We start from the raw sequence: 21,456 nt of genomic DNA, 5'->3' as shown, positions 1-21,456 counted from the left end.
ACAGAGTGCTAACAGTTACACCATGGGACCAACCGATGTCAGATCGTGTGGAAAGAGAGTGTCTTATGGCAAACAAAAAGTGTGATGCTAAAAAACAAAAGAAAGGTCAAACCGAGATTTGAACTCGGGTCGCTGGATTAAAAGTCCAGAGTGCTAACCATTACACCATGGGACCAACCGATAGGAGATCGTATGGTAAGAAAGTTTCCTATAAGAAACAAGAGCTATTAAGCTAAAAAAAAAGGTCTCACCGAGATTAGAACACGGATCGCTGGATTTACAATCCAGAGTGCTAACCATTACACCATGGGACCAACCGATATGAGATCCTACGGAAAGAGAGTTGCCTATGGGAAACAAGAGCTATGAAAGGAAAAAAAATAAAGGTCCCACCGAGATTTGAACTCGGATCGCTGGATTCAAAGTCCAAAGTGCTAACCATTACACCATGGGACCAAACGATATGAGATAGTATGGTAAAAGAGTTTCCTATGGGAAACAAGAGCTATAAAGCCAAAGAAAATGAAAGGTCCCACCGAAATTTGAACTCGGATCGCTGGATTCAAAGTCCAGAGTGCTAACCATTACACCATGGGACCAGCCGATAAGAGATGGTATGGTAAGAGAGTTTCCTATGGGAAACAAGAGCTATAAGGCTTAAAAAAAGGAAAGATCCCACCGAGATTTGAACCTGGATCGTTGGATTCAGAGTCCAGAGTGCTAACCATTGCACCATGTAACCAACCGATATGAGATCGTAAGGTAAGAGAGTTTGCTATGGGAGACAAGAGCTTTTAAGTTAAAGAAAAAAAGAAAGGTCCCACCGAGATTTGAACTCGGATCGCTGGATTCAGAGTCCAGAGTGCTAACCATTACACCATGAGACCAACCGATGTGAAATTGTGCGGTAAGAGAGTTTCCTATGGGAAACAAGAGCTATAAAGCTAAAGAAAATGAAAGGTCCCACCGACATTTGAACTCGGATCGCTGAATTCAAAATCCAGAGTGCTAACCATTACACCATGGGACCAACTGATAGGAGATCGTATGGTAAGAGAGTTTCCTATGGGAAACAAGAGCTGTTAAGGTAAAGAAGAAAAGAAAGGTCCCACAGAGATTTGAACTCGGATTGCTGGATTCAGAGTCCGGAGTGCTAACCATTACACCATGGGACCAACCGATATGAGATCGTATGGTAAGAGAGTTTCCTATAAGAAACAAGAGCTATTAAGCTAAAAAAAAGGTCTCACCGAGATTAGAACACGGATCGCTGGATTTACAATCCAGAGTGCTAACCATTACACCATGGGACCAACCGATATGAGATCGAACGGAAAGAGAGGTGCCTATGGGAAACAAGAGCTATGAAACGAAAAAAAGTAAAGGTCCCACCGAGATTTGAACTCGGATCGCTGGATTCAAAGTCCAAAGTGCTAACCATTACACCATGGGACAAGCCGATAAGAGATGGTATGGTAGAAGAGTTTCCTATGGGAAACAAGAGCTATAAAGCTTTTCAAAAAGAAAGGTCCCATCAAGAATTGAACTCGGATCGCAGGATTAAAAGTCCAGAGTGCTAACCGTTACACCATGGGACCAACCGATATGAGATCGTATGGTAAGAGATTTTCCTATGGGAAACAAGAACTATTAGGCTAAAAAGAAAAAAGAAAGGTCAAACCAAGATTTGAACTCGGATAGCTGGATTCAGAGTCCAGAGTGCTAACCATTACACCATGGGACCCACCGATGTGAAATTGTGCGGTAAGAGAGTTTCCCATGGAAAACAAGAGCTATAAAGCTAAAAAAGGAAAGGTCCCACCGAGATTTGAACCTGGATGGCTGGATTCAGAGTCCAGAGTGCTAACCATTGCACCATGGGACCAACAGATATGAGATCGTACGGAAAGAGAAGTGCCTATGGGAAACAAGAGCTAAGAAGCGAAAAAAAAATGAAGGTACCACCGAGATTTGAACTCGGATCGCTGGATTCAAAGTCCAAAGTGCTAACCATTACACCATGGGACCAGCCGGTATGCGATTGTATGGTAAGATAGTTTCCTATGGGAGACAAGAGCTTTTAAGGTGAAGAAAAAAAGAAAGGTCCCACCGAGATTTGAACTCGGATCGCTGGATTCAGAGTCCAGAGTGCTAACCATTACACCATGGGACCAAACGATATAAGATAGTATGGTAAAAGAGTTTCCTATAAGAAACAAGAGCTATAAAGCTAAAGAAAATGTAAGGTCCCACCAGGTGAAGAAAAAAAGAAAGGTACCACCGAGATTTGAACACGGATCGCTGGATTCAAAGTCCAGAGTGCTAACCATTACACCATGGGACCAACCGATAGGAGATCGTATGGTAAGAAAGTTTGCTATGGGAAACAAGAGCTGTTAAGGTAAAGAAGAAAAGAAAGGTCCCACCGAGATTTGAACTCGGATCGCTGGATTCAGAGTCCAGAGTGCTAACCATTACACCATGGGACCAACCGATATGAGATCGTATGGTAAGAGAGTTTCCTATAAGAAACAAGAGCTATTAAGCTAAAAAAAAAGGTCTCACCGAGATTAGAACACGGATCGCTGGATTTACAATCCAGAGTGCTAACCATTACACCATGGGACCAACCGATATGAGATCGTACGGAAAGAGAGGTGCCTATGGGAAACAAGAGCTATGAAACAAAAAAAAATAAAGGTACCACCGAGATTTGAACTCGGATCGCTGGATTCAAAGTCCAAAGTGCTAACCATTACACCACGGGACCAGCCGATAAGAGATGGTATGGTAAGAGAGTTTCGTATGGGAAACAAGAGCTATAAAGCTTTTCAAAAAGAAAGGTCCCATCAAGAATTGAACTCGGATCGCAGGATTAAAAGTCCAGAGTGCTAACCGTTACACCATGGGACCAACCGATATGAGATCGTATGGTAAGAGATTTTCCTATGGGAAACAAGAACTATTAGGCTAAAAAGAAAAAAGAAAGGTCAAACCGAGATTTGAACTCGGATAGCTGGATTCAGAGTCCAGAGTGCTAACCATTACACCATGGGACCCACCGATGTGAAATTGTGCGGTAAGAGAGTTTCCCATGGAAAACAAGAGCTATAAAGCTAAAGAAAATGAAAGGTCCCACCGAGATTTGAACTCGGATCGCTGGATTCAAAGTCCAGAGTGCTAACCATTACACCATGGGACCAACCGATAGGAGATGGTATGGTAAGAGAGTTTCTTATGGGAAACAAGAGCTATAAAGCTAAAAAAAGGAAAGGTCCCACCGAGATTTGAACCTGGATCGCTGGCTTCAGAGTCCAGAGTGCTAACCATTGCACCATGGGACCAACCGATATGAGATCGTACGGAAAGAGAAGTGCCTATGGGAAACAAGAGCTAAGAAGCGAAAAAAAAATGAAGGTCTCACCGAGATTTGAACTCGGATCGCTGGATTTAAAGTCCAAAGTGCTAACAATTACACCATGGGACCAAACGATATGAGATAGTATGGTAAAAGAGTTTCCTATAAGAAACAAGAGCTATTAAGCTGAAAAAAAATAAAAGGTCTCACCGAGATTAGAACACGGATCGCTGGATTTACAGTACAGAGTGCTAACAGTTACACCATGGGACCAACCGATGTCAGATCGTGTGGAAAGAGAGTGTCTTATGGCAAACAAGAAGTGTGATGCAAAAACTAAAGAAAGGTCAAACCGAGATTTGAACTCGGGTCGCTGGATTAAAAGTCCAGAGTGCTAACCATTGCACCATGTAACCAACCGATATGAGATCGTAAGGTAAGAAATTTTGCTATGGGAGACAAGAGCTTTTAAGGTAAAGAAAAAAAGAAAGGTCCCACCGAGATTTGAACTCGGATCGCTGGATTCAGAGTCCAGAGTGCTAACCATTACACCATGGGACCAACCGATGTGAAATTGTGCGGTAAGAGAGTTTCCTATGGGAAACAAGAGCTATAAAGCTAAAGAAAATGAAAGGTCCCACCGACATTTGAACTCGGATCGCTGGATTCAAAATCCAGAGTGCTAACCATTACACCATGGGACCAACTGATAGGAGATCGTATGGTAAGAGAGTTTCCTATGGGAAACAAGAGCTGTTAAGGTGAAGAAGAAAAGAAAGGTCCCACCGAGATTTGAACTCGGATCGCTGGATTCAGAGTCCAGAGTGCTAACCATTACACCATGGGACCAACCGATATGAGATCGTATGGTAAGAGAGTTTCCTATAAGAAACAAGAGCTATTAAGCTAAAAAAAAAGGTCTCACCGAGATTAGAACACGGATCGCTGGATTTACAATCCAGAGTGCTAACCATTACACCATGGGACCAACCGATATGAGATCGTATGGTAAGAGAGTTTCCTATAAGAAACAAGAGCTATTAAGCTAAAAAAAAAAAGGTCTCACCGAGATTAGAACACGGATCGCTGGATTTACAATCCAGAGTGCTAACCATTACACCCTGGGACCAACCGATATGAGATCGTACGGAAATGGAGGTGCCTATGGGAAACAAGAGCTATGAAACGAAAAAAAATAAAGGTCCCACCGAGATTTGAACTCGGATCGCTGGATTCAAAGTCCAGAGTGCTAACCATTACACCATGGGACCAACCGATAGGAGATCGTATGGTAAGAGAGTTTCTTATGGGAAACAAGAGCTATAAAGCTAAAAAAAGGAAAAATCCCACCGAGATTTGAACCTGGATCGCTGGATTCAGAGTCCAGAGTGCTAACCATTGCACCATGGGACCAACCGATATGAGATCGTACGAAAAGACAAGTGCCTATGGGAAACAAGAGCTAAGAAGCGAAAAAAAAATGAAGGTCCCACAGAGATTTGAACTCGGATCGCTGGATTCAAAGTCCAGAGTGCTAACCATTACACCATGGGACCAACCGATAGGAGATCGTACGGAAAGAGAGGTGCCTATGGGAAACAAGAGCTATGAAACGAAAAAAAGGAAAGGTCCCACCGAGATTTGAACCTGGATGGCTGGATTCAGAGTCCAGAGTGCTAACCATTGCACCATGGGACCAACAGATATGAGATCGTACGGAAAGAGAAGTGCCTATGGGAAACAAGAGCTAAGAAGCGAAAAAAAAATGAAGGTACCACCGAGATTTGAACTCGGATCGCTGGATTCAAAGTCCAAAGTGCTAACCATTACACCATGGGACCAACCGATATGAGATAGTATGGTAAAAGAGCTTCCTATAAGAAACAAGAGCTATTAAGCTGAAAAAAAAAATAAAAGGTCTCACCGAGATTAGAACACGGATCGCTGGATTTACAGTACAGAGTGCTAACAGTTACACCATGGGACCAACCGATGTCAGATCGTGTGGAAAGAGAGTGTCTTATGGCAAACAAGAAGTGTGATGCAAAAACAAAAGAAAGGTTAAACCGAGATTTGAACCTGGATCGTTGGATTCAAAGTCCAGAGTGCTAACCATTATACCACGGGACCAACCGATATGAGATAGTATGGTAAAAGAGTTTCCTATAAGAAACAAGAGCTATTAAGCTAAAAAAAAAATAAAAGGTCCCACCGAGATTTGAACTCGGATCGCTGGATTCAAAGTCCAAAGTGCTAACCATTACACCATGGGACCAAACGATATGAGATAGTATGGTAAAAGAGTTTCCTATGGGAAACAAGAGCTATAAAGCCAAAGAAAATGAAAGGTCCCACCGAAATTTGAACTCGGATCGCTGGATTCAAAGTCCAGAGTGCTAACCATTACACCATGGGACCAGCCGATAAGAGATGGTATGGTAAGAGAGTTTCCTATGGGAAACTAGAGCTATAAGGCTTAAAAAAAGGAAAGATCCCACCGAGATTTGAACCTGGATCGTTGGATTCAGAGTCCAGAGTGCTAACCATTGCACCATGTAACCAACCGATATGAGATCGTAAGGTAAGAGAGTTTGCTATGGGAGACAAGAGCTTTTAAGGTAAAGAAAAAAAGAAAGGTCCCACCGAGATTTGAACTCGGATCGCTGGATTCAGAGTCCAGAGTGCTAACCATTACACCATGGGACCAACCGATGTGAAATTGTGCGGTAAGAGAGTTTCCTATGGGAAACAAGAGCTATAAAGCTAAAGAAAATGAAAGGTCCCACCGACATTTGAACTCGGATCGCTGGATTCAAAATCCAGAGTGCTAACCATTACACCATGGGACCAACTGATAGGAGATCGTATGGTAAGAGAGTTTCCTATGGGAAACAAGAGCTGTTAAGGTAAAGAAGAAAAGAAAGGTCCCACAGAGATTTGAACTCGGATCGCTGGATTCAGAGTCTGGAGTGCTAACCATTACACCATGGGACCAACCGATATGAGATCGTATGGTAAGAGAGTTTCCTATAAGAAACAAGAGCTATTAAGCTAAAGAAAAAGGTCTCACCGAGATTAGAACACGGATCGCTGGATTTACAATCCAGAGTGCTAACCATTACACCATGGGACCAACCGATATGAGATCGAACGGAAAGAGAGGTGCCTATGGGAAACAAGAGCTATGAAACGAAAAAAAGTAAAGGTCCCACCGAGATTTGAACTCGGATAGCTGGATTCAAAGTCCAAAGTGCTAACCATTACACCATGGGACCAGCCGATAAGAGATGGTATGGTAAGAGAGTTTCCTATGGGAAACAAGAGCTATAAAGCTTTTCAAAAAGAAAGGTCCCATCAAGAATTGACCTCGGATCGCAGGATTAAAAGTCCAGAGTGCTAACCGTTACACCATGGGACCAACCGATATGAGATCGTATGGTAAGAGATTTTCCTATGGGAAACAAGAACTATTAGGCTAAAAAGAAAAAAGAAAGGTCAAACCAAGATTTGAACTCGGATCGCTGGATTCAGAGTCAAGAGTGCTAACCATTACACCATCGAAAAAAAATAAAAGGTCTCACCGAGATTAGAACACGGATCGCTGGATTTACAGTACAGAGTGCTAACAGTTACACCATGGGACAAACCGATGTCAGATCGTGTGGAAAGAGATTGTCTTATGGCAAACAAGAAGTGTGATGCTAAAAAACAAAAGAAAGGTCAAACCGAGATTTGAACTCGGGTCGCTGGATTAAAAGTCCAGAATGCTAACCATTACACCATGGGACCAACCGATAGGAGATTGTATGGTAAGAGATTTTCCTATGGGAAACAAGAGCTATTAGGCTAAAAAGAAAAAAAGAAAGGTCCCACCGAGATTTGAACTCGGATGGCTGGATTCAGAGTCCAGAGTGCTAACCATTACACCATGGGACCAACCGATGTTAAATTGTGCGCTAAGAGAGTTTCCCATGGGAAACAAGAGCTATAAAGCCAAAGAAAATGAAAGGTCCCACCGAGATTTGAACTCGGATCGCTGGATTCAAAGTCCAGAGTGCTAACCATTACACCATGGGACCAACCGATAGGAGATCGTATGGTAAGAAAGTTTCCTAGGGGAAACAAGAGCTGTTAAGGTAAAGAAGAAAAGAAAGGTCCCACCGAGATTTGAACTCGGATCGCTGGATTCTGAGTCCAGAGTGCTAACCATTACACAATGGGACCAACCGATATGAGATCGTATGGTAAGAGAGTTTCCTATAAGAAAAAAGAGCTATTAAGCTAAAAAAAAGGTCTCACCGAGATTAGAACACGGATCGCTGGATTTACAATCCAGAGTGCTAACCATTACACCATGGGACCAACCGATATGAGATCGTACGGAAAGAGAGGTGCCTATGGGAAACAAGAGCTATGAAACGAAAAAAAATAAAGGTCCCATCGAGATTTGAACTCGGATTGCTGGATTCAAAGTCCAAAGTGCTAACCATTACACCATGGGACCAGCCGATATGAGATAGTATGGTAAAAGAGTTTCCTATAAGAAACAAGAGCTATTAAGATAAAAAAAAATAAAAGGTCCCACCGAGATTTGAACTCGGATCGCTGGATTCAAAGTCCAAAGTGCTAACCATTACACCATGGGACCAAACGATATGAGATAGTATGGTAAAAGAGTTTCCTATGGGAAACAAGAGCTATAAAGCCAAAGAAAATAAAAGGTCCCACCGAAATTTGAACTCGGATCGCTGGATTCAAAGTCCAGAGTGCTAACCATTACACCATGGGACCAGCCGATAAGAGATGGTATGGTAAGAGAGTTTCCTATGGGAAACTAGAGCTATAAGGCTTAAAAAAAGGAAAGATCCCACCGAGATTTGAACCTGGATCGTTGGATTCAGAGTCCAGAGTGCTAACCATTGCACCATGTAACCAACCGATATGAGATCGTAAGGTAAGAGAGTTTGCTATGGGAGACAAGAGCTTTTAAGGTAAAGAAAAAAAGAAAGGTCCCACCGAGATTTGAACTCGGATCGCTGGATTCAGAGTCCAGAGTGCTAACCATTACACCATGGGACCAACCGATGTGAAATTGTGCGGTAAGAGAGTTTCCTATGGGAAACAAGAGCTATAAAGCTAAAGAAAATGAAAGGTCCCACCGACATTTGAACTCGGATCGCTGGATTCAAAATTCAGAGTGCTAACCATTACACCATGGGACCAACTGATAGGAGATCGTATGGTAAGAGAGTTTCCTATGGGAAACAAGAGCTGTTAAGGTAAAGAAGAAAAGAAAGGTCCCACAGAGATTTGAACTCGGATCGCTGGATTCAGAGTCCGGAGTGCTAACCATTACACCATGGGACCAACCGATATGAGATCGTATGGTAAGAGAGTTTCCTATAAGAAACAAGAGCTATTAAGCTAAAGAAAAAGGTCTCACCGAGATTAGAACACGGATCGCTGGATTTACAATCCAGAGTGCTAACAATTACACCATGGGACCAACCGATATGAGATCGAACGGAAAGAGAGGTGACTATGGGAAACAAGAGCTATGAAACGAAAAAAAGTAAAGGTCCCACCGAGATTTGAACTCGGATAGCTGGATTCAAAGTCCAAAGTGCTAACCATTACACCATGGGACCAGCCGATAAGAGATGGTATGGTAAGAGAGTTTCCTATGGGAAACAAGAGCTATAAAGCTTTTCAAAAAGAAAGGTCCCATCAAGAATTGACCTCGGATCGCAGGATTAAAAGTCCAGATTGCTAACCGTTACACCATGGGACCAACCGATATGAGATCGTATGGTAAGAGATTTTCCTATGGGAAACAAGAACTATTAGGCTAAAAAGAAAAAAGAAAGGTCAAACCAAGATTTGAACTCGGATCGCTGGATTCAGAGTCCAGAGTGCTAACCATTACACCATCGAAAAAAAATAAAAGGTCACACCGAGATTAGAACACGGATCGCTGGATTTACAGTACAGAGTGCTAACAGTTACACCATGGGACAAACCGATGTCAGATCGTGTGGAAAGAGATTGTCTTATGGCAAACAAGAAGTGTGATGCTAAAAAACAAAAGAAAGGTCAAACCGAGATTTGAACTCGGGTCGCTGGATTAAAAGTCCAGAATGCTAACCATTACACCATGGGACCAACCGATAGGAGATTGTATGGTAAGAGATTTTCCTATGGGAAACAAGAGCTATTAGGCTAAAAAGAAAAAAAAGAAAGGTCCCACCGAGATTTGAACTCGGATGGCTGGATTCAGAGTCCAGAGTGCTAACCATTACACCATGGGACCAACCGATGTTAAATTGTGCGCTAAGAGAGTTTCCCATGGGAAACAAGAGCTATAAAGCCAAAGAAAATGAAAGGTCCCACCGAGATTTGAACTCGGATCGCTGGATTCAAAGTCCAGAGTGCTAACCATTACACCATGGGACCAACCGATAGGAGATCGTATGGTAAGAAAGTTTGCTATGGGAAACAAGAGCTGTTAAGGTAAAGAAGAAAAGAAAGGTCCCACCGAGATTTGAACTCGGATCGCTGGATTCAGAGTCCAGAGTGCTAACCTTTACACCATAGGACCAACCGATATGAGATCATATGGTAAGAGAGTTTCCTATAAGAAACAAGAGCTATTAAGCTAAAAAAAAAGGTCTCACCGAGATTAGAACACGGATCGCTGGATTTACAAAACAGAGTGCTAACCATTACACCATGGGACCAACCGATATGAGATCGTACGGAAAGAGAGGTGCCTATGGGAAACAAGAGCTATGAAACGAAAAAAAATAAAGGTCCCACCGAGATTTGAACTCGGATTGCTGGATTCAAAGTCCAAAGTGCTAACCATTAAACCATGGGACCAGCCGATATGAGATAGTATGGTAAAAGAGTTTCCTATAAGAAACAAGAGCTATTAAGCTAAAAAAAAAAATAAAAGGTCTCACCGAGATTAGAACACGGATCGCTGGATTTACAGTACAGAGTGCTAACAGTTACACCATGGGACCAACCGATGTTAGATCGTGTGGAAAGAGAGTGTCTTATTGCAAACAAGAAGTGTGATGCTAAAAACAAAAGAAAGGTCAAACCGAGATTTGAACTCGGGTCGCTGGATTAAAAGTCCAGAGTGCTAACAATTACACCATGGGACCAACCGATAGGAGATCGTATGGTAAGAGATTTTCCTATGGGAAACAAGAGCTATTAGGCTAAAAAGAAAAAAGAAAGGTCCCACAGAGATTTGAACTAGGATCGCTGGATTCAAAGTCCAGAGTGCTAAACATTACACCATGGGACCAACCGATGTGAAATTGTGCGGAAAGAGAGTTTCCTATGGGAGGGAAACAAGAGCTATAAAGCTAAAGAAAATGAAAGGTCCCATCGAGAATTGAATTCGGATCGCTGGATTAAAAGTCCAGAGTGCTAACCATTACACCATGGGACCAACCGATATGAGATCGTATGGTAAGAGATTTTCCTATGGGAAACAAGAACTATTAGGCTAAAAAGAAAAAAGAAAGGTCTCACCGAGATTTGAACTTGGATAGCTGGATTCAGAGTCCACAGTGCTAACCTTTACACCATGGGACCAACCGATGTTAAATTGTGCGCTAAGAGAGTTTCCCATGGGAAACAAGAGCTATAAAGCCAAAGAAAATGAAAGGTCGCACCGAGATTTAAACTCGGATCGCTGGATTCAAAGTCCAGAGTGCTAACCATTACACCATGGGACCAACCGATAGGAGATCGTATGGTAAGAAAGTTTGCTATGGGAAACAAGAGCTGTTAAGGTAAAGAAGAAAAAAAAAGTCCCACCGAGATTTGAACTAGGATCGCTGGATTCAAAGTCCAGAGTGCTAACCATTACACCATAGGACCAACCGATATGAGATCATATGGTAAGAGAGTTTCCTCTAAGAAACAAGAGCTATTAAGCTAAAAAAAAGGTCTCACCGAGATTAGAACACGGATCGCTGGATTTACAATCCAGAGTGCTAACCATTACACCATGGGACCAACCGATATGAGATCGTACGGAAAGAGAGGTGCCTATGGGAAACAAGAGCTATGAAACGAAAAAAAATAAAGGTCCCACCGAGATTTGAACTCGGATCGCTGGATTCAAAGTCCAAAGTGCTAACCATTACACCATGGGACCTGCCAATAAGAGATGGTATGGTAAGAGAGTTTCCTATGGGAAACAAGAGCTATAAAGCTTTTCAAAAAGAAAGGTCCCATCAAGATTTGAACCTGGATCGCTGGATTCAGAGTCCAGAGGGCTAACCATTGCACCATGGGACCAACCGATATGAGATCGTACGGAAAGAGAAGTGCCTATGGGAAACAAGAGCTAAGAAGCGAAAAGAAAATGAAGGTCCCACCGAGATTTGAACTCGGATCGCTGGATTCAAAGTCCAAAGTGCTAACCATTACACCATGGGACCAAACGATATGAGATAGTATGGTAAAAGAGTTTCCTATAAGAAACAAGAGCTATTAAGCTAAAAAAAAAAATAAAAGGTCTCACCGAGATTAGAACACGGATCGCTGGATTTACAGTACAGAGTGCTAACAGTTACACCATGGGACCAACCGATGTCAGATCGTGTGGAAAGAGAGTGTCTTATGGCAAACAAGAAGTGTGATGCTAAAAAACAAAAGAAAGGTCAAACCGAGATTTGAACTCGGGTCGCTGGATTAAAAGTCCAGAGTGCTAACCATTACACCATGGGACCAACCGATAGGAGATCGTATGGTAAGAAAGTTTGCTATGGGAAACAAGAGCTGTTAAGGTAAAGAAGAAAAGAAAGGTCCCACCGAGATTTGAACTCGGATCGCTGGATTCAGAGTCCAGAGTGCTAACCATTACACCATAGGACCAACCGATATGAGATCATATGGTAAGAGAGTTTCCTATAAGAAACAAGAGCTATTAAGCTAAAAAAAAAAGGTCTCACCGAGATTAGAACACGGATCGCTGGATTTACAATCCAGAGTGCTAACCATTACACCATGGGACCAACCGATATGAGATCCTACGGAAAGAGAGGTGCCTATGGGAAACAAGAGCTATGAAACGAAAAGAAATAAAGGTCGCACCGAGATTTGAACTCGGATCGCTGGATTCAAAGTCCAAAGTGCTAACCATTACACCATGGGACCAGCAGATAAGAGATGGTATGGTAAGAGAGTTTCCTATGGGAAACAAGAGCTATAAAGCTTTTCAAAAAGAAAGGTCCCATCAAGATTTGAACCTGGATCGCTGGATTCAGAGTCCAGAGTGCTAACCATCGCACCATGGGACCAACCGATATGAGATCGTACGGAAAGAGAAGTGCCTATGGGAAACAAGAGCTAAGAAGCGAAAAGAAAATGAAGGTCCCACCGAGACTTGAACTCGGATCGCTGGATTTAAAGTCCAAAGTGCTAACCATTACACCATGGGACCAAACGATATGAGATAGTATGGTAAAAGAGTTTCCTATAAGAAACAAGAGCTATTAAGCTAAAAAAAATAAAAGGTCTCACCGAGATTAGAACACGGATCGCTGGATTTACAGTACAGAGTGCTAACAGTTACACCATGGGACAAACCGATGTCAGATCGTGTGGAAAGAGATTGTCTTATGGCAAACAAGAAGTGTGATGCTAAAAAACAAAAGAAAGGTCAAACCGAGATTTGAACTCGGGTCGCTGGATTAAAAGTCTAGAATGCTAACCATTACACCATGGGACCAACCGATAGGAGATTGTATGGTAAGAGATTTTCCTATGGGAAACAAGAGCTATTAGGCTAAAAAGAAAAAAAGAAAGGTCCCACCGAGATTTGAACTCGGATGGCTGGATTCAGAGTCCAGAGTGCTAACCATTACACCATGGGACCAACCGATGTTAAATTGTGCGCTAAGAGAGTTTCCCATGGGAAACAAGAGCTATAAAGCCAAAGAAAATGAAAGGTCCCACCGAGATTTGAACTCGGATCGCTGGATTCAAAGTCCAGAGTGCTAACCATTACACCATGGGACCAACCGATAGGAGATCGTATGGTAAGAAAGTTTGCTATGGGAAACAAGAGCTGTTAAGGTAAAGAAGAAAAGAAAGGTCCCACCGAGATTTGAACTCGGATCGCTGGATTCAGAGTCCAGAGTGCTAACCTTTACACCATAGGACCAACCGATATGAGATCATATGGTAAGAGAGTTTCCTATAAGAAACAAGAGCTATTAAGCTAAAAAAAAAGGTCTCACCGAGATTAGAACACGGATCGCTGGATTTACAAAACAGAGTGCTAACCATTACACCATGGGACCAACCGATATGAGATCGTACGGAAAGAGAGGTGCCTATGGGAAACAAGAGCTATGAAACGAAAAAAAATAAAGGTCCCACCGAGATTTGAACTCGGATTGCTGGATTCAAAGTCCAAAGTGCTAACCATTACACCATGGGACCAGCCGATATGAGATAGTATGGTAAAAGAGTTTCCTATAAGAAAAAAGAGCTATTAAGCTAAAAAAAAAAAAAAAAGGTCTCACCGAGATTAGAACACGGATCGCTGGATTTACAGTCCAGAGTGCTAACAGTTACACCATGGGACCAACCGATGTTAGATCGTGTGGAAAGAGAGTGTCTTATTGCAAACAAGAAGTGTGATGCTAAAAACAAAAGAAAGGTCAAACCGAGATTTGAACTCGGGTCGCTGGATTAAAAGTCCAGAGTGCTAACAATTACACCATGGGACCAACCGGTAGGAGATCGTATGGTAAGAGATTTTCCTATGGGAAACAAGAGCTATTAGGCTAAAAAGAAAAAAGAAAGGTCCCACAGAGATTTGAACTAGGATCGCTGGATTCAAAGTCCAGAGTGCTAACCATTACACCATGGGACCAACCCATGTGAAATTGTGCGGAAAGAGAGTTTCCTATGGGAGGGAAACAAGAGCTATAAAGCTAAAGAAAATGAAAGGTCCCATCGAGAATTGAATTCGGATCGCTGGATTAAAAGTCCAGAGTGCTAACCATTACACCATGGGACCAACCGATATGAGATCGTATGGTAAGAGATTTTCCTATGGGAAACAAGAACTATTAGGCTAAAAAGAAAAAAGAAAGGTCTAACCGAGATTTGAACTTGGATAGCTGGATTCAGAGTCCACAGTGCTAACCTTTACACCATGGGACCAACCGATGTTAAATTGTGCGCTAAGAGAGTTTCCAATGGGAAACAAGAGCTATAAAGCGAAAGAAAATGAAAGGTCCCACCGAGATTTAAACTCGGATCGCTGGATTCAAAGTCCAGAGTGCTAACCATTACACCATGGGACCAACCGATAGGAGATCGTATGGTAAGAAAGTTTGCTATGGGAAACAAGAGCTGTTAAGGTAAAGAAGAAAAAAAAGGTCCCACCGAGATTTGAACTAGGATCGCTGGATTCAAAGTCCAGAGTGCTAACCATTACACCATAGGACCAACCGATATGAGATCATATGGTAAGAGAGTTTCCTCTAAGAAACAAGAGCTATTAAGCTAAAAAAAATGTCTCACCGAGATTAGAACACGGATCGCTGGATTTACAATCCAGAGTGCTAACCATTACACCATGGGACCAACCGATATGAGATCGTACGGAAAGAGAGGTGCCTATGGGAAACAAGAGCTATGAAACGAAAAAAAATAAAGGTCCCACCGAGATTTGAACTCGGATCGCTGGATTCAAAGTCCAAAGTGCTAACCATTACACCATGGGACCTGCCAATAAGAGATGGTATGGTAAGAGAGTTTCCTATGGGAAACAAGAGCTATAAAGCTTTTCAAAAAGAAAGGTCCCATCAAGATTTGAACCTGGATCGCTGGATTCAGAGTCCAGAGGGCTAACCATTGCACCATGGGACCAACCGATATGAGATCGTACGGAAAGAGAAGTGCCTATGGGAAACAAGAGCTAAGAAGCGAAAAGAAAATGAAGGTCCCACCGAGATTTGAACTCGGATCGCTGGATTCAAAGTCCAAAGTGCTAACCATTACACCATGGGACCAAACGATATGAGATAGTATGGTAAAAGAGTTTCCTATAAGAAACAAGAGCTATTAAGCTAAAAAAAAAAAATAAAAGGTCTCACCGAGATTAGAACACGGATCGCTGGATTTACAGTACAGAGTGCTAACAGTTACACCATGGGACCAACCGATGTCAGATCGTGTGGAAAGAGAGTGTCTTATGGCAAACAAGAAGTGTGATGCTAAAAAACAAAAGAAAGGTCAAACCGAGATTTGAACTCGGGTCGCTGGATTAAAAGTCCAGAGTGCTAACCATTACACCATGGGACCAACCGATAGGAGATCGTATGGTAAGAAAGTTTGCTATGGGAAACAAGAGCTGTTAAGGTAAAGAAGAAAAGAAAGGTCCCACCGAGATTTGAACTCGGATCGCTGGATTCAGAGTCCAGAGTGCTAACCATTACACCATAGGACCAACCGATATGAGATCATATGGTAAGAGAGTTTCCTATAAGAAACAAGAGCTATTAAGCTAAAAAAAAAGGTCTCACCGAGATTAGAACACGGATCGCTGGATTTACAATCCAGAGTGCTAACCATTACACCATGGGACCAACCGATATGAGATCCTACGGAAAGAGAGGTGCCTATGGGAAACAAGAGCTATGAAACGAAAAAAAATAAAGGTCCCACCGAGATTTGAACTCGGATCGCTGGATTCAAAGTCCAAAGTGCTAACCATTACATCATGGGACCAGCAGATAAGAGATGGTATGGTAAGAGAGTTTCCTATGGGAAACAAGAGCTATAAAGCTTTTCAAAAAGAAAGGTCCGATCAAGATTTGAACCTGGATCGCTGGATTCAGAGTCCAGAGTGCTAACCATCGCACCATGGGACCAACCGATATGAGATCGTACGGAAAGAGAAGTGCCTATGGGAAACAAGAGCTAAGAAGCGAAAAGAAAATGAAGGTCCCACCGAGACTTGAACTCGGATCGCTGGATTCAATGTCCAAAGTGCTAACCATTACACCATGGGACCAAACGATATGAGATAGTATGGTAAAAGAGTTTCCTATAAGAAACAAGAGCTATTAAGCTAAAAAAAATAAAAGGTCTCACCGAGATTAGAACACGGATCGCTGGATTTACAGTACAGAGTGCTAACAGTTACACCATGGGACAAACCGATGTCAGATCGTGTGGAAAGAGATTGTCTTATGGCAAACAAGAAGTGTGATGCTAAAAAACAAAAGAAAGGTCAAACCGAGATTTGAACTCGGGTCGCTGGATTAAAAGTCCAGAATGCTAACCATTACACCATGGGACCAACCGATAGGAGATTGTATGGTAAGAGATTTTCCTATGGGAAACAAGAGCTATTAGGCTAAAAAGAAAAAAAGAAAGGTCCCACCGAGATTTGAATTCGGATGGCTGGATTCAGAGTCCAGAGTGCTAACCATTACACCATGGGACCAACCGATGTTAAATTGTGCGCTAAGAGAGTTTCCCATGGGAAACAAGAGCTATAAAGCCAAAGAAAATGAAAGGTCCCACCGAGATTTGAACTCGGATCGCTGGATTCAAAGTCCAGAGTGCTAACCATTACACCATGGGACCAACCGATAGGAGATCGTATGGTAAGAAAGTTTGCTATGGGAAACAAGAGCTGTTAAGGTAAAGAAGAAAAGAAAGGTCCCACCGAGATTTGAACTCGGATCGCTGGATTCAGAGTCCAGAGTGCTAACCTTTACACCATAGGACCAACCAATATGAGATCATATGGTAAGAGAGTTTCCTATAAGAAACAAGAGCTATTAAGCTAAAAAAAAAGGTCTCACCGAGATTAGAACACGGATCGCTGGATTTACAATCCAGAGTGCTAACCATTACACCATGGGACCAACCGATATGAGATCGTACGGAAAGAGAGGTGCCTATGGGAAACAAGAGCTATGAAACGAAAAAAAATAAAGGTCCCACCGAGATTTGAACTCGGATCGCTGGATTCAAAGTCCAGAGTGCTAACCATTGCACCATGGGACCAACCGATATGAGATCGTACGGAAAGAGAAGTGCCTATGGGAAACAAGAGCTAAGAAGCGAAAAGAAAATAAAGGTCCCACCGAGATTTGAACTCGGATCGCTGGATTCAAAGTCCAAAGTGCTAACCATTACACCATGGGACCAAACGATATGAGATAGTATGGTAAAAGAGTTTCCTATAAGAAACAAGAGCTATTAAGCTAAAAAAAAAAATAAAAGGTCTCACCGAGATTAGAACACGGATCGCTGGATTTACAGTACAGAGTGCTAACAGTTACACCATGGGACCAACCGATGTCAGATCGTGTGGAAAGAGAGTGTCTTATGGCAAACAAGAAGTGTGATGCTAAAAAACAAAAGAAAGGTCAAACCGAGATTTGAACTCGGGTCGCTGGATTAAAAGTCCAGAGTGCTAACCATTACACCATGGGACCAACCGATAGGAGATTGTATGGTAAGAGATTTTCCTATGGGAAACAAGAGCTATTAAGCTAAAAAAAAATAAAAGGTCTTAACGAGATTAGAACACGGATCGCTGGATTAACAGTACAGAGTGCTAACAGTTACACCATGGGACCAACCGATATCAGATCGTGTGGAAAAAGAGTGTCTTATGGCAAACAAGAAGTGTGATGCTAAAAAACAAAAGAAATGTCAAACCGAGATTTGAACTCGGGTCGCTGGATTAAAAGTCCAGAGTGCTAACCATTACACCATGGGACCAACCGATAGGAGATGGTATGATAAGAGATTTTCCTATGGGAAACAAGAGCTATTAGGCTAAAAAGAAAAAAAGAAAGGTCCCACCGAGATTTGAACTCAAATCGCTGGATTCAGAGTCCAGAGTAATAACCATTACACCATGGGACCAACCGATGTTAAATTGTGCGCTAAGAGAGTTTCCCATGGGAAACAAGAGCTATAAAGCCAAAGAAAATGAAAGGTCCCACCGAGATTTGAACTCGGATCGCTGGATTCAAAGTCCAGAGTGCTAACCATTACACCATGGGACCAACCGATAGGAGATCGTATGGTAAGAACGTTTCTTATGGGAAACAAGAGCTATAAAGATAACAAAAGGAAAGGTCCCAACGAGATTTGAACATGGATCGCTGGATTCAAAGTCCAAAGTGCTAACCATTACACCATGGGACCAGCCGGTATGCGATTGTATGGTAAGAGAGTTTTCTATGGGAGACAAGAGCTATAAAGCTAAAGAAAATGAAAGGTCCCATCGAGAAATGAATTCGGGTCGCTGGATTAAAAGTCCAGAGTGCTAACCATTACACCATGGGACCAACCAATATGAGATCGTATGGTAAGAGATTTTCCTATGGGAAACAAGAACTATTAGGCTAAAAAGAAAAAAGAAAGGTCCCACCGAGATTTGAACTCGGATCGCTGGATTCAGAGTCCAGAGTGCTAACCATTACACCATGGGACCAACCAATATGAGATCGTATGGTAAGAGATTTTCCTATGGGAAACAAGAACTATTAGGCTAAAAAGAAAAAAGAAAGGTCCCACCAAGATTTGAACTCGGATCGCTGGATTCAGAGTCCAGAATGCTAACCATTACACCATGGGACCAACCGATGTTAAATTGTGCGGTAAGAAAGTTTCCCACGGGAAACAAGAGCTATAAAGCCAAAGAAAATGAAAGGTCCCACCGAGATTTGAACTCGGATCGCTGGATTCAAAGTCCAGAGTGCTAACCATTACACCATGGGACCAACCGAAAGGAGATCGTATGGTAAGAACGTTTCTTATGGGAAACAAGAGCTATAAAGATAACAAAATGAAAGGTCCCAACAAGATTTGAACATGGATCGCTGGATTCAAAGTCCAAAGTGCTAACCATTAAACCATGGGACCAACCGATGTGAAATTGTGCGGTAAGAGAGTTTCCTATGGGAAACAAGAGCTATAAAGCTAAAGAAAATGAAAGGTCCCACCGAGATTTGAACTCGGATCGCTGGATTCAAAGTCCAAAGTGCTAACCATTACACCATGGGACCAGCCGGTATGCGATTGTATGGTAAGAGAGTTTTCTATGGGAGACAAGAGCTATAAAGCTAAAGAAAATGAAAGGTCCCATCGAGAAATGAATTCGGGTCGCTGGATTAAAAGTCCAGAGTGCTAACCATTACACCGTGGGACCAACCAATATGAGATCGTATGGTAAGAGATTTTCCTATGGGAAACAAGAACTATTAGGCTAAAAAGAAAAAACAAAGGTCCCACCGAGATTTGAACTCGGATCGCTGGATTCAGAGTCCAGAGTGCTAACCATTACACCATGGGACCAACCAATATGAGATCGTATGGTAAGAGATTTTCCTATGGGAAACAAGAACTATTAGGCTAAAAAGAAAAAAGAAAGGTCCCACCGAGATTTGAACTCGGATCGCTGGATTCAGCGTCCAGAGTACTAACCATTACACCATGGGACCAACCGATGTTAAATTGTGCGGTAAGAAAGTTTCCCATGGGAAACAAGAGCTATAAAGCCAAAGAAAATGAAAGGTCCCACCGAGATTTGAACTCGGATCGCTGGATTCAAAGTCCAGAGTGCTAACCATTACACCATGGGACCAACCGATAGGAGATCGTATGGTAAGAACGTTTCTTATGGGAAACAAGAGCTATAAAGCTAAAAAAAGGAAAGGTCCCAACGAGATTTGAACATGGATCGCTGGATTTAGACTCCAGAGTGCTAACCATTGCTCCATGGGACCAACAGATATGAGATCGTACGGAAAGAAAGGTGCCTATGGGAAACAAGAGCAATGAAGCGAAAAAAAAATGAAGGTCCCACCGAGATTTGAACTCGGTTAGCTGGATTCAAAGTCCAGAGTGCTAACCATTATACCACGGGACCAACCGATAGGAGATCGTATGGTAAGAAAGTTTCCTATGGGAAACAAGAGCTGTTCAGGTAAAGAAGAAAAGAAAGGTCCCACCGAGATTAGAACTCGGATAGCTGGATTCAGAGTCCAGGGTGCTAACCATTACACCATGGGACCAATCGATATGAGATCGTATGGTAAGTGAGTTTCTTATAAGAAACAAGAGCTATTAAGCTAAAGAAATAAAGGTCCCACCGAGATTTGAACTCGGATCGCTGGATTCAAAGTCCAAAGTGCTAACCATTACACCATGGGACCAGCCGGTATGCGATTGTATGGTAAAAGAGTTTCCTATGGGAGACAAGAGCTTTTAAGGTAAAGAAAAAAAGAAAGGTCCCACCGAGATTTGACCTCGGATCGCTGGATTCAGAGTCCAGAGTGCTAACCATTACACCATGGGACCAACCGATGTGAGATTGAGCGGTAAGAGAGTTTCCTATGAAAAAACGAGCTATAAAGCTAAAGAAAATTAAAGGTCCAGCCGAGATTTGAACTCGGATGGCTGGATTCAGAGTCCAGAGTGCTAACCATTACACCATGGGACCAACCGATATGAGGTCGTATGGTAAGTGAGTTTCCTATAAGAAACAAGAGCTTTTAAGCTAAAAAAAAATGAAAGGTCCCACCGAGATTAGAACACGGATCGCTGGATTTAGAGTCCAGAGTGCTAACCATTACACCATGGGATCAACAGATATGAGATCGTACGGAAAGAGAGGTGCCTATGGGAAACAAGAGGTATGAAGCGAAAAAAAAAATGAAGGTTCCACCGAGATTTCAACTCGGATCGCTGGATTCAAAGTCCAAAGTGCTAACCATTACACCATGGGACCAGCCGATATGAGATGGTAAGGTAAGAGAGTTTGCTATGGCAAACAAGAGCTATTAAGCTTAAAGAAAAGAAAGGTCCCATCGATAATTGAACTGGGATCGCTGGATTGAGAGTCCAGAGTGCTAACCGTTACACCATGGGACCAACCGATGTTAGATCGTGTAGAAAGAGAGTGTCCTATGGCAAACAAGAAGTGTGATGCTAAAAACAAAAGAAAGGTCAAACCGAGATTTGAACTCGGGTCGCTGGATTAAATTACACCATGGGACCAACCGATATGAGATCGTATGGTAAGA

The 21,456-nt window shown here is 42.4% G+C and overlaps 1 protein-coding gene and 76 non-coding genes across 81 annotated transcripts in view; all 77 read right to left on the bottom strand.

Annotated features, from left to right (window-relative positions):
• The window catches only part of LOC5503389 (protein unc-79 homolog), a 95,271-nt gene that overhangs the window by 53,822 nt on the left and 19,993 nt on the right, over positions 1-21,456 (bottom strand). The gene's annotated exons all lie outside the window — the stretch shown is intronic.
• On the bottom strand, positions 385-456 carry Trnaq-uug. The gene has a single exon. It is a non-coding gene; the product is annotated as a tRNA-Gln (tRNA).
• Positions 528-599, bottom strand: Trnaq-uug. Its single transcript has one exon. It is a non-coding gene; the product is annotated as a tRNA-Gln (tRNA).
• Trnaq-cug lies at positions 816-887 on the bottom strand. Its single transcript has one exon. It is a non-coding gene; the product is annotated as a tRNA-Gln (tRNA).
• On the bottom strand, positions 959-1,030 carry Trnaq-uug. Its single transcript has one exon. It is a non-coding gene; the product is annotated as a tRNA-Gln (tRNA).
• Trnaq-uug lies at positions 1,384-1,455 on the bottom strand. The gene has a single exon. It is a non-coding gene; the product is annotated as a tRNA-Gln (tRNA).
• Positions 1,814-1,885, bottom strand: Trnaq-cug. Its single transcript has one exon. It is a non-coding gene; the product is annotated as a tRNA-Gln (tRNA).
• Trnaq-uug lies at positions 1,957-2,028 on the bottom strand. Its single transcript has one exon. It is a non-coding gene; the product is annotated as a tRNA-Gln (tRNA).
• On the bottom strand, positions 2,102-2,173 carry Trnaq-cug. The gene has a single exon. It is a non-coding gene; the product is annotated as a tRNA-Gln (tRNA).
• Positions 2,273-2,344, bottom strand: Trnaq-uug. Its single transcript has one exon. It is a non-coding gene; the product is annotated as a tRNA-Gln (tRNA).
• Positions 2,418-2,489, bottom strand: Trnaq-cug. Its single transcript has one exon. It is a non-coding gene; the product is annotated as a tRNA-Gln (tRNA).
• Positions 2,699-2,770, bottom strand: Trnaq-uug. Its single transcript has one exon. It is a non-coding gene; the product is annotated as a tRNA-Gln (tRNA).
• On the bottom strand, positions 3,131-3,202 carry Trnaq-uug. The gene has a single exon. It is a non-coding gene; the product is annotated as a tRNA-Gln (tRNA).
• On the bottom strand, positions 3,703-3,774 carry Trnak-uuu. The gene has a single exon. It is a non-coding gene; the product is annotated as a tRNA-Lys (tRNA).
• Positions 3,848-3,919, bottom strand: Trnaq-cug. The gene has a single exon. It is a non-coding gene; the product is annotated as a tRNA-Gln (tRNA).
• On the bottom strand, positions 3,991-4,062 carry Trnaq-uug. The gene has a single exon. It is a non-coding gene; the product is annotated as a tRNA-Gln (tRNA).
• Trnaq-cug lies at positions 4,136-4,207 on the bottom strand. Its single transcript has one exon. It is a non-coding gene; the product is annotated as a tRNA-Gln (tRNA).
• On the bottom strand, positions 4,558-4,629 carry Trnaq-uug. Its single transcript has one exon. It is a non-coding gene; the product is annotated as a tRNA-Gln (tRNA).
• Trnaq-cug lies at positions 4,700-4,771 on the bottom strand. Its single transcript has one exon. It is a non-coding gene; the product is annotated as a tRNA-Gln (tRNA).
• Positions 4,843-4,914, bottom strand: Trnaq-uug. Its single transcript has one exon. It is a non-coding gene; the product is annotated as a tRNA-Gln (tRNA).
• On the bottom strand, positions 4,985-5,056 carry Trnaq-cug. Its single transcript has one exon. It is a non-coding gene; the product is annotated as a tRNA-Gln (tRNA).
• On the bottom strand, positions 5,128-5,199 carry Trnaq-uug. The gene has a single exon. It is a non-coding gene; the product is annotated as a tRNA-Gln (tRNA).
• Trnaq-uug lies at positions 5,562-5,633 on the bottom strand. The gene has a single exon. It is a non-coding gene; the product is annotated as a tRNA-Gln (tRNA).
• On the bottom strand, positions 5,705-5,776 carry Trnak-cuu. The gene has a single exon. It is a non-coding gene; the product is annotated as a tRNA-Gln (tRNA).
• Trnaq-cug lies at positions 5,993-6,064 on the bottom strand. The gene has a single exon. It is a non-coding gene; the product is annotated as a tRNA-Gln (tRNA).
• On the bottom strand, positions 6,136-6,207 carry Trnaq-uug. The gene has a single exon. It is a non-coding gene; the product is annotated as a tRNA-Gln (tRNA).
• Positions 6,562-6,633, bottom strand: Trnaq-uug. Its single transcript has one exon. It is a non-coding gene; the product is annotated as a tRNA-Gln (tRNA).
• Trnaq-cug lies at positions 7,223-7,294 on the bottom strand. Its single transcript has one exon. It is a non-coding gene; the product is annotated as a tRNA-Gln (tRNA).
• Positions 7,366-7,437, bottom strand: Trnaq-uug. The gene has a single exon. It is a non-coding gene; the product is annotated as a tRNA-Gln (tRNA).
• Trnal-cag lies at positions 7,511-7,582 on the bottom strand. Its single transcript has one exon. It is a non-coding gene; the product is annotated as a tRNA-Leu (tRNA).
• Trnaq-uug lies at positions 7,791-7,862 on the bottom strand. The gene has a single exon. It is a non-coding gene; the product is annotated as a tRNA-Gln (tRNA).
• Trnaq-uug lies at positions 7,935-8,006 on the bottom strand. The gene has a single exon. It is a non-coding gene; the product is annotated as a tRNA-Gln (tRNA).
• On the bottom strand, positions 8,078-8,149 carry Trnaq-uug. The gene has a single exon. It is a non-coding gene; the product is annotated as a tRNA-Gln (tRNA).
• Positions 8,366-8,437, bottom strand: Trnaq-cug. Its single transcript has one exon. It is a non-coding gene; the product is annotated as a tRNA-Gln (tRNA).
• Trnak-uuu lies at positions 8,654-8,725 on the bottom strand. Its single transcript has one exon. It is a non-coding gene; the product is annotated as a tRNA-Gln (tRNA).
• On the bottom strand, positions 8,935-9,006 carry Trnaq-uug. The gene has a single exon. It is a non-coding gene; the product is annotated as a tRNA-Gln (tRNA).
• Positions 9,597-9,668, bottom strand: Trnaq-cug. The gene has a single exon. It is a non-coding gene; the product is annotated as a tRNA-Gln (tRNA).
• On the bottom strand, positions 9,740-9,811 carry Trnaq-uug. The gene has a single exon. It is a non-coding gene; the product is annotated as a tRNA-Gln (tRNA).
• Positions 9,885-9,956, bottom strand: Trnaq-cug. Its single transcript has one exon. It is a non-coding gene; the product is annotated as a tRNA-Gln (tRNA).
• Trnaq-uug lies at positions 10,166-10,237 on the bottom strand. The gene has a single exon. It is a non-coding gene; the product is annotated as a tRNA-Gln (tRNA).
• Positions 11,038-11,109, bottom strand: Trnaq-uug. The gene has a single exon. It is a non-coding gene; the product is annotated as a tRNA-Gln (tRNA).
• Positions 11,183-11,254, bottom strand: Trnaq-uug. The gene has a single exon. It is a non-coding gene; the product is annotated as a tRNA-Gln (tRNA).
• Trnaq-uug lies at positions 11,463-11,534 on the bottom strand. Its single transcript has one exon. It is a non-coding gene; the product is annotated as a tRNA-Gln (tRNA).
• Positions 11,749-11,820, bottom strand: Trnaq-uug. Its single transcript has one exon. It is a non-coding gene; the product is annotated as a tRNA-Gln (tRNA).
• Trnaq-cug lies at positions 12,185-12,256 on the bottom strand. The gene has a single exon. It is a non-coding gene; the product is annotated as a tRNA-Gln (tRNA).
• On the bottom strand, positions 12,467-12,538 carry Trnaq-uug. Its single transcript has one exon. It is a non-coding gene; the product is annotated as a tRNA-Gln (tRNA).
• Positions 12,610-12,681, bottom strand: Trnaq-cug. Its single transcript has one exon. It is a non-coding gene; the product is annotated as a tRNA-Gln (tRNA).
• Trnaq-cug lies at positions 13,188-13,259 on the bottom strand. The gene has a single exon. It is a non-coding gene; the product is annotated as a tRNA-Gln (tRNA).
• On the bottom strand, positions 13,331-13,402 carry Trnaq-uug. The gene has a single exon. It is a non-coding gene; the product is annotated as a tRNA-Gln (tRNA).
• On the bottom strand, positions 13,476-13,547 carry Trnaq-cug. The gene has a single exon. It is a non-coding gene; the product is annotated as a tRNA-Gln (tRNA).
• Positions 13,757-13,828, bottom strand: Trnaq-uug. Its single transcript has one exon. It is a non-coding gene; the product is annotated as a tRNA-Gln (tRNA).
• Trnaq-uug lies at positions 14,629-14,700 on the bottom strand. The gene has a single exon. It is a non-coding gene; the product is annotated as a tRNA-Gln (tRNA).
• On the bottom strand, positions 14,774-14,845 carry Trnaq-uug. The gene has a single exon. It is a non-coding gene; the product is annotated as a tRNA-Gln (tRNA).
• Positions 15,054-15,125, bottom strand: Trnaq-uug. The gene has a single exon. It is a non-coding gene; the product is annotated as a tRNA-Gln (tRNA).
• Positions 15,340-15,411, bottom strand: Trnaq-cug. Its single transcript has one exon. It is a non-coding gene; the product is annotated as a tRNA-Gln (tRNA).
• Trnaq-cug lies at positions 15,777-15,848 on the bottom strand. Its single transcript has one exon. It is a non-coding gene; the product is annotated as a tRNA-Gln (tRNA).
• Trnaq-uug lies at positions 16,058-16,129 on the bottom strand. Its single transcript has one exon. It is a non-coding gene; the product is annotated as a tRNA-Gln (tRNA).
• On the bottom strand, positions 16,344-16,415 carry Trnaq-uug. Its single transcript has one exon. It is a non-coding gene; the product is annotated as a tRNA-Gln (tRNA).
• Positions 16,779-16,850, bottom strand: Trnaq-cug. Its single transcript has one exon. It is a non-coding gene; the product is annotated as a tRNA-Gln (tRNA).
• Positions 16,922-16,993, bottom strand: Trnaq-uug. The gene has a single exon. It is a non-coding gene; the product is annotated as a tRNA-Gln (tRNA).
• On the bottom strand, positions 17,067-17,138 carry Trnaq-cug. Its single transcript has one exon. It is a non-coding gene; the product is annotated as a tRNA-Gln (tRNA).
• On the bottom strand, positions 17,348-17,419 carry Trnaq-uug. Its single transcript has one exon. It is a non-coding gene; the product is annotated as a tRNA-Gln (tRNA).
• On the bottom strand, positions 17,491-17,562 carry Trnaq-cug. Its single transcript has one exon. It is a non-coding gene; the product is annotated as a tRNA-Gln (tRNA).
• Positions 18,218-18,289, bottom strand: Trnaq-cug. Its single transcript has one exon. It is a non-coding gene; the product is annotated as a tRNA-Gln (tRNA).
• Trnaq-cug lies at positions 18,361-18,432 on the bottom strand. Its single transcript has one exon. It is a non-coding gene; the product is annotated as a tRNA-Gln (tRNA).
• On the bottom strand, positions 18,792-18,863 carry Trnaq-cug. The gene has a single exon. It is a non-coding gene; the product is annotated as a tRNA-Gln (tRNA).
• Trnaq-cug lies at positions 18,938-19,009 on the bottom strand. The gene has a single exon. It is a non-coding gene; the product is annotated as a tRNA-Gln (tRNA).
• Positions 19,081-19,152, bottom strand: Trnaq-uug. The gene has a single exon. It is a non-coding gene; the product is annotated as a tRNA-Gln (tRNA).
• Trnaq-uug lies at positions 19,366-19,437 on the bottom strand. Its single transcript has one exon. It is a non-coding gene; the product is annotated as a tRNA-Gln (tRNA).
• On the bottom strand, positions 19,655-19,726 carry Trnaq-cug. The gene has a single exon. It is a non-coding gene; the product is annotated as a tRNA-Gln (tRNA).
• Trnaq-cug lies at positions 19,801-19,872 on the bottom strand. Its single transcript has one exon. It is a non-coding gene; the product is annotated as a tRNA-Gln (tRNA).
• Trnaq-uug lies at positions 19,944-20,015 on the bottom strand. The gene has a single exon. It is a non-coding gene; the product is annotated as a tRNA-Gln (tRNA).
• Positions 20,229-20,300, bottom strand: Trnaq-uug. The gene has a single exon. It is a non-coding gene; the product is annotated as a tRNA-Gln (tRNA).
• Trnaq-cug lies at positions 20,374-20,445 on the bottom strand. The gene has a single exon. It is a non-coding gene; the product is annotated as a tRNA-Gln (tRNA).
• Trnaq-uug lies at positions 20,515-20,586 on the bottom strand. Its single transcript has one exon. It is a non-coding gene; the product is annotated as a tRNA-Gln (tRNA).
• Positions 20,660-20,731, bottom strand: Trnaq-cug. Its single transcript has one exon. It is a non-coding gene; the product is annotated as a tRNA-Gln (tRNA).
• On the bottom strand, positions 21,090-21,161 carry Trnaq-uug. Its single transcript has one exon. It is a non-coding gene; the product is annotated as a tRNA-Gln (tRNA).

This window comes from Nematostella vectensis, chromosome 7, assembly GCF_932526225.1.
Source record: "Nematostella vectensis chromosome 7, jaNemVect1.1, whole genome shotgun sequence".
NCBI classification, from domain to species: Eukaryota; Metazoa; Cnidaria; class Anthozoa; order Actiniaria; family Edwardsiidae; genus Nematostella; species Nematostella vectensis.
This window is presented reverse-complemented; position numbering and strand designations above follow the sequence as displayed.